Source organism: Elephantulus edwardii, unplaced genomic scaffold (assembly GCF_000299155.1).
Source record: "Elephantulus edwardii isolate Elephantulus edwardi_28Jun2011 unplaced genomic scaffold, EleEdw1.0 scaffold00031, whole genome shotgun sequence".
Classification (NCBI taxonomy): Eukaryota; Metazoa; Chordata; class Mammalia; order Macroscelidea; family Macroscelididae; genus Elephantulus; species Elephantulus edwardii.
The window spans coordinates 10409952-10418209 of record NW_006399781.1 but is presented as its reverse complement, the minus strand read 5'-3'; positions in this window follow the sequence as shown (position 1 = coordinate 10418209).

The window sequence follows — 8258 nt, the reverse complement described above, 5'->3', positions numbered from 1 at the left end:
CCCTAGTCATTGTCCAGCTCTCTGATGCATAGCAAGTGATTGCAAAGACCATAGCCTGTATCAGGCACACCTTAGTTTCCAGAGTGACACCATTGCTCTTCAGTACTTTGGAGAAGTACCTAACAGCACCTTCCCATCACAATATGTCTTTTAATTTCCTGGCTGCTGATGCCAAGAGTGTTGGCTGTGGAGCCAAACAAACTAAAGCTGTGAACCATCTCAATCTCCTCACCATCCATACTGATGCTGCCAATTGGCCCAGTGGTGAGAATCTTAAACAGTAGTAAAAATTTAACCATTTTATCAACAGAACTCAAAGGGTATGCACATTTATAATTTTTTTTCCCCCAGGAATCAACCACCTTTTCCTCTCTTCTGTATCCGTGTGGGTGCATCACATGCAGCAAGATAACAGAAGTCAGTTTATGGGAATGAATGCAGCTAAGTGAGCAGATATGGTGTCAGTTTATTGAAATTCTCTCTTTCTTGACTTCTATTTTCTCAAGTAAATGGCACGTTCATTTGCTGAGATCTAGATCAAAGAAAAGGAGACAGACACATGAGATGCTAAGAAACAAACATCATGTTGGGAAAGGTGGAGGGTCAGAAAATGAAGATCCTCAACAAGCTGGACAGACAAATGACCTTAACAACAGGCTGAAGCACATCAGAGATCATGAAGATGGCAGGGGTAGGACAAGGCTTAGATCTGTTGCTTACAGGGTTGCAGTGAACATAGATTAATGACACCTAACAACAGCATCATCTGAGAGAACTGATGGAATACCAATTGAGGTCTTTCAAATTGATGCAGACTTGGACATGCTTGCTAGTCTATGCTAAGAATTTAGAAGACAGCTATGTGGCCAACAAACTGAAAGAGATGTATATTTATTCTCATTCCAAAAAAAAGATGATTCAACAGAGCTTGGGAATTTTCAAGCAATACCATAAAAATCACACATATGTAAAATCTTACTGAAGATTATTTTTAAAATGACTGGAACATTACATGAACAGTGAACTGCCAGAAAGTCAAGCTGAATTCAGAAAAGACTGTGAAATGAAGGACATAATTGCTGATGTCAGATGGATGTTAGCTGAAAGCAGAGAACACCAGAAAGAAATGTATTGTGTTTTACGGACTATGCAAAGGCATTTGATTGTATAGATCATAATAAATTATGGACAGCATTGAGAAGAATGGTAATTACAGAACACTTAATTGTGCTCATGTGAAACCTGTACACAGAGTAAGAAATGAGCAAACATCACGGTTTCAAATCAGGAAAAGTATGCATGGAGATTATGTCATTTCTCCATACTTCTATTATCTGCATTCTGAGCAAGCAATTAATGTGGCTGGAATATATGAAGAATGTCACATGGGGATTGGAAGAAGATTCATCAACAACCCCCATTATACAGATGATAAAACCTTGCTTGCTGAAAATGAAGATGACATGAAGCCCTCACTTAAGACGACAAAACACTACTGCCTTCAATATTATTGCATCTCAACATCAACAAAAGTTCTCACCACTGGGCCAATAGGTAATATAGTGATAGATGGTGAAAAGATTGAAGTTGTCAATTATTTAATTTTACTTGGATCCGTAGTTAACATCTACTTTAGCAGCAGCCAAGACATCAAAAGATATATTTCACTGGGCCAAGTTGCTGTCAAGGACCTCTTCAAAGTGCTGAAGAGCAAAGATGTCAGTTTAAAGCTTAAAGTGTGCTTAACTCAAGCTATGGTGTTTTCAGTTGCTTCTTATGTATCTGAAAGTTGGACATTGAATAAGAAAGATCCAAGAAGAACTGATGCTTTTGAATTGCGGTGTTGGTGAAGAGAAAAGGATATAGCGTAGTCAGCCAAAAGGAGTGTAACCAGCAAGACAAATCTGAACTGGAGGAAGTTCAACCAGGGTGCTTCTAAGGGCCAAGGATGGCGAAACTTCATCTCACATACTTTGGGCATGTTGTCAGAAGGGGACAATCATCAGAAAAAGACATTACACTGGGAAAGGTAGGTCATGAAAAGAGAGAAAGACCCTCAATGAGATGGAAATAAAGTTACAGCAGTAGTCCTGGGGAGGATGGAAGCCATGAGGATACGACAGGACAGGGCAAGGTGTCAACTTGTTCACAGGGTAGCTGTGTGTCCGAGTTGACTCAACATCACTTACCAGTCACCACCACCTAGGAGAAAAGGAGGGACTGCCAGGCAGTTTGAAGGGTTTATGTCTTTAGCTTTACTATTGTTGTTGTTGGGTACTGCTGAGTCAGAAATGACTGATAGCTGGCCTTCCAGCAGGGCTTCAGAGGCAGTAAATTGCCCGGGAGGGGACTGCCCATCCTTCTCCTATGGAGCAGCTGGTGGATTCAAATTGCATACCTCTGGGTTGGAAGTGCAATTCCTTTACCACTCAGCCACTTTCAGCTTTACTAGATATTGATGAATTGCTCTTCAGTGATAGTGTACCACAGAATGCTTTCTTTAAAAAGTCTTTTTCAAAATTTTCATATGGTGCTATGTAACTTAAAAATCTATAGTTCACAAAACAACTATTAGATATCATCTCATCCCAGTCAGAATAGCAAAATTTAACAGAACAGCAAGCAACAAATGCTGGCGAGGTTGTGGAGAAACTGGGATCCTTATTTACTGTTGGTGGGAATGTAAAATGGTGCAACCACTGTGGAAGGCGGTATGGCGCTTTCTCAAAAAGTTGCAAATAGAGATACCATTTGACCCAGCAATTCCACTACTGGGAATATATCCCAAAGAGACCATAACTTACATCCAAGCAGATATATGCACACCCATGTTTATCGCACCTCTGTTCACAATAGCAAGGAGTTGGAAACAACCCAGGTGCCCATCAACAAACGAATGGGTAGAGAAGCTGTGGTATAGTCACATAATGGAATACTGTGTGACATTGAAAAACAAGGAACTCATGCAATATTATTCAAAATGGGTGAGCCTGGAGGACATTATGCTGAGTGAAATATCTCAGTCGCAAAAGGACAAATATTGCATGGTGCCACTGCTGTAAAATGGGACTGATATCAGGGTGGGGGTAAGACTGAGAAAACCTGGATAAATTGTGTATACTGCACTGAAACAGGTGAGGGACTGAATAATTTTAAAGCGATGTATGTATGATAGGGTATTATGGTTATCACAAGAGTCCACAATTAAGGTTGCATAGTGGAATGTACTTGGGGCGGTGGGAGGGGTGTGGGGGGATTGTGTACCAGGGAGGGAGTCTTTCTTTTACTTTTGAAAGAGAGGAGCGAACTGGGGGGCGGTGGGAGAGGGCTGGGCAGGGAGAGAAGTGCTGCAATGAATGAATGGAAATCCAAATTCTCTGTAAATGTTCATTAAAATTATTTTAAAAAATAAAATAAAAAAGAAATTAAAAAATCTATAATTCAGTGGCTTGTAGTGGATTCACAAATATGTACCACCATCAACACAAGTTTAGAGCATTTTCATTAGCCCTCTGAGAATCCTCACACTTCTTAGTTGTCATCTCCACCTCCACTGGCAGCTTGTATATTCGATAGAAATGAACTTCTATCACATGTGGTCCTTTGTGGAGGACTTCTAAGTATGCACTTCCTCCACCCATGCCAGTCAACACTTGTATTTATTATTTTTTAAAATTGTAATTTGAGTCAAAGTTTGCACATGGGTTTCTTCATTCAACTATTTCTATGTATTTTATTTATTAAATTATGATACCCACAAGGAATTACAATTTTTGTTGTGTGCTGTCGGTACCAACTCATAGCTGACCCTCCTGCGCGTTTTCAGAAGCAGTTATCTGCACAGAAAGGGAATGCTCATCTTCCTCCCACAGAGCACCTGGCAGATTTGAACCTTGAGCCTTTGAGGTGGCAGCACAACTCCTTACCACGAAGTCGGCAGAGGTCCATGGTTACAATACCCACAATTAATTACAATACCATATCTTTTTTTTTCTATAATTATATTTTATTAATTTTCATAAACATTTACAGAGATTTTGGGCTTCCACTCATTCATTGTTGCACTATTCTCTCTACCCTCCTCCCAGTTTGTTCTTGTCCAAATGCCACAGTGCTTGTCAAAGCCAGTTCTGATTAATCTTCTTTGTCAGTGTGTCCTTTGCCATTCCCTATCACTCCTCCCTGAGAGAGACTTCACCCTGAGTCATAAGGAAAAGGGGATGGCGTATTCTCTTAGCTACTTCCTGCTGAAAAGGGACGCTGTGGGTTTCAGGGTGAAGATCTTCTCTTACTACTCTAAAGGGCCCCTTTGGCAGTAGGAAACACATAGACTATTATGGAGATTGATTTTGGAATTTAGATGCACTCTTATTGATTGTGCTTGGCTGTACATGTTCATATCCTTGAAGATGTATCATGGGGGTGTTGCAACCTAGAAGACACAAATTTGACTAACAAGTTATAAGTACATGAGTCCAAAAATTATGGAAAAGTAAAAGAAAAGATTCTTTCATTGTTTTACAAACCCTCCCCCAGGTCCCCTCCACCATGTAGCCCTCGCTCTAGTCTCCTGTGATGACAGAAATACCCAGTTATATCTCTCTTTTAAACGGTTCTCTCCCTCCTCTGTTTCAGTGCATTATACATTATTGAACCCATCTTACTCAGTCTCTCCCCAACCCCAAGGACAGTCCCATTCTACAATAGTGACATCATGTAATATTTGTCCTTTTGTGACTGGGATATTATTCAAAATGGTTGACTCTGGAGAACATTATGCTGAGTGAAATATCCCAGTCACAATACCATATCTAAAAAATAGTCTTTCCTTGTAATTCTCATTTCCATCCTTCGATCCTACCCCTTCCTGAATTCAGGGTTGATTAGTGAAAAGTGTGAACGCCTCCCCCCCCCCCGTGTTACCGTTCACCTTAAGTTGTGGCATTGAGTCTGAACCAATCCATAGCTGACTCTCCAGTAAATCCTACGGGAGGAGATTGCCCATCCTTCTCCCACAGAGCAGCTGGTGTGCCTTCAGGATTGCAGCACAGTTTCTTAACATTAGGCCACTAGAGCTCCCTAGAACTTTCAGGTCTGTGTATAGTTTGGCTGAAAGTCGAGTCATTGGGAGTGTTTTCACCTAAGGATCATTGTATCAGGGATCCATTAGGCTCTGTGACCGGTTTGTTTCTAAGTCTTGTTCCACATTTTCTTGCACAGGATCTTAGACTGGGACACCTTTTAGAATGATGGTGGGTGGAAGCTGCCTTCCATCTAGGTGTCTGGGTTGTGGAAGTGGGAGATTGAAGTGGCCTGCCAGTGCTTGGACCAATTGTTTCAGCATGTCTTCTCCTCTCTCTTCTTTGGGCAGGGAGAAACCAAGATGCCCTGTGCTCTCTTGCCTTGCCAGGAGTGGATGAGAGTTTCTAATGCTCTACATCCACATCAAAATATTCCATCACTGGAATTTTAAATTTTTTTGGTAAGTTGATATTGGTAAATGATTTTATTTTTCCAATTGCCCATAATTTGAGCATACTGACAACGGGAATGTCTTTCTTTGAAATATCTTTGTTCTTTTTTCTAATGGTTGGGTTTTTTTCTAATGGATTTCTAAGTATTCTTTATGTAATCTAGATAGTACATTGTTTACATTTGGACCGTACAAACATTTTCACTATTGCTCTTTTCTTGTAAGATGATGCGTTTTTCCTAGAGTTAATGATTTCCTTATTTTTATATTTGCCTGGTTCCCCATATACCTGTGATTTACATTTTTTAAGGGCTCCTACATGGCTGTTATTCTGTCAGAAAGTTAACACGCATCAGTTCCTTCTTCCCCTGGACCACCTCGCCTCTTATTCCAATTGGTGTTAGTCACTCTCTGAGACTGCACTGGCGGCATCTTAAATTTCTGTCCATAATCTCCCATGGTGGACTCCTTATTTCTCAAATCCCACGTCTTCCTCTTCTTTGCTTACAATAAATTCCGCACACTAGAAGCTGCTTCCAAAGAAGAGGTACCTGCCTGAATCTTTGCACATCTGTTTGTTAATCCAAAGAGGCTTAGAATTCCAGATGGAAAAGAATTTCCACTCAAGTTTTGAAGACTCTACTTTATTTTTATCTCCTTGTTTTAGAAAAATACACTCCCATTTTTATTCTAAAGTAGACATTACAGAATTTGCTGGAGTTCTCAATTCTCCACCCAGCTTTGCTCTGTGTCTTTTGTTTCATTGTGGAGGGCCTTCAGTGAAATGGTTTAATTGGGGGATCCATGTTTCATTCTGGAAATTGTTTTGGAGGAGGCTGCTGTTGTGTACTGTTGAGTCAGAACCAACCCACAGCTGACAAGACACTGCAGGTTTTCAGAGGCAGTGAGTCATACAGGAGGCTACCCATCTAGTGAATTCAAATGACACACCTGTGGGTTAGGCAGCACAATCCGTTAACACTTAAGGCCACCAGAGCTCCCTCTCTTCCACATGTTGTTGTTATGTGCTATCAAGTTGGAACTCACTGCTAATCCTCCAGTGGGTTTTCAGAGGCGGTAAATCACATGAGAATTGATAGCCCATCTTTCTCTCTTGGAGCAGCTAGTAGATTTGAACAGCATGCCTTTGGGTTGGCAGCTAGGCCACCAGACCATTCTCTCTTCTACGTGCTGGTATTATGAACAATAACAAAGTTCTACTATTTTGCAAAACTAGGATGGGAGAGATTTCCTCTGTTCCATCTCAAATTTATTTCTAAATCAATGTTTGGACTTGATTTCAAGTATGTGACAGATTAGCCCATGGACTGCCAAAAGAACAAACAGTCTTGGAGAAAGTATAGTCAGAATGCTCCTTGGAGGTAGAGATAAGAATGCCTAGTTTCACATACTTTGGACATGTTGCTAGGAGAGCCTATTCCCTGGACAATGATTGGAAAGGTGGAGGGTGGAGGGTCAGTGAAATAGACGAAGCCCCTCAGCCAGATGGACTGACCTGGTGACAATGGACTTGAGTGTGTTGGAGGATAGGATCAGGCTCACACCCATTGTTCACAGGGTTGCTATGAGTCAACAGCACCTACCACCACCACCTTCTCCTAGGATGTTTTTCACTTCTTCCTCTTGCTCTTGTCCTAGTAAAGCTGCTTTAGCATCTACTCTCACCATTGCCTCTTCCCCTATGCCCTCCTCTCCCACCCTAAGTTGAATGCAATATTCTCTGTCTTAAGCGTTCAAGCCCTTATTCTGCAGGAGCACTGTTTTATGAGTCACAGCAGGATAAAAGAATCAAATGACACTAAACTAGTAGTTATTTCTCAGATAGGAGTTTGGAAGTAATCTGGTGGACAAAGGGATCACCAGAAGTTCTGTCTGCAGCAGAATTCTTAGACTATGTTTGCTGTACACTCCTGCAACAATGTTACAATGTCTTTGAAGGTTTATAGTAGGACCAAAGAATGTGTGAAAATATAACCCAACAAAAAAGTTACACAAACCTTCCAGGATGAAGCAAAATTATCCCTGCTACTCCTCAATCTCATTTAGAAACATGTAACCTGGAGTTACTGTAAACAGAACACATGGACTACTGATGACATGAAGATGACCCATTATCACCCTTCCAGCCACCTGAGGTTAGTCTGGGGAGGGCTATGTATACACAGGCCGTTTTCATTTGTTATTTTCACGACATTTTAGTGAGGAAGCCTCCACATCTAGTTTATCCATTAGCTTGGAAAATAATCGCAAAGTCCATTCTCAACCTTTGAAGCAGTAAAATTCCATTTATTTTCTAGAAAGGAGGAAGCGCAAACATTTGAAGCAAAGGTCTCAATACCTAGAACTATCTAGATGAAAATAGATACACTGTTTCTCCACAGGGCAACTCATTAATTGAAGAGTTCCCAAACAGAAAACTCACGAGGGGGGCGAGGAGAGAAGAAAGTAGCATTAATGGTGCACGCACATTGTCTCAACACCCGTGCTCATTTACCCTTCACGTAGCCCTCACCACCTCCTTGCGAGGGGTGGTGTTTCATCCCCCCCCCTTTTTTTTTAGATGAAGAAACTTTTTCTCAGAAATGCTGGAATACCCCAGGCCACACAGGTAGGGGAAAGAGAGGAGGAAGACCACAGGAGTGCTTCCCATAAGTCTGGAGAGAAAAAAACGAGGGCTTCGAACTGGATTTTATGAGGTGGAAATGCATATCAGCAAGTCAAAGTAGAACGAACTCTTTCAAGGTCCTGCTGAGGGGAAAAAACC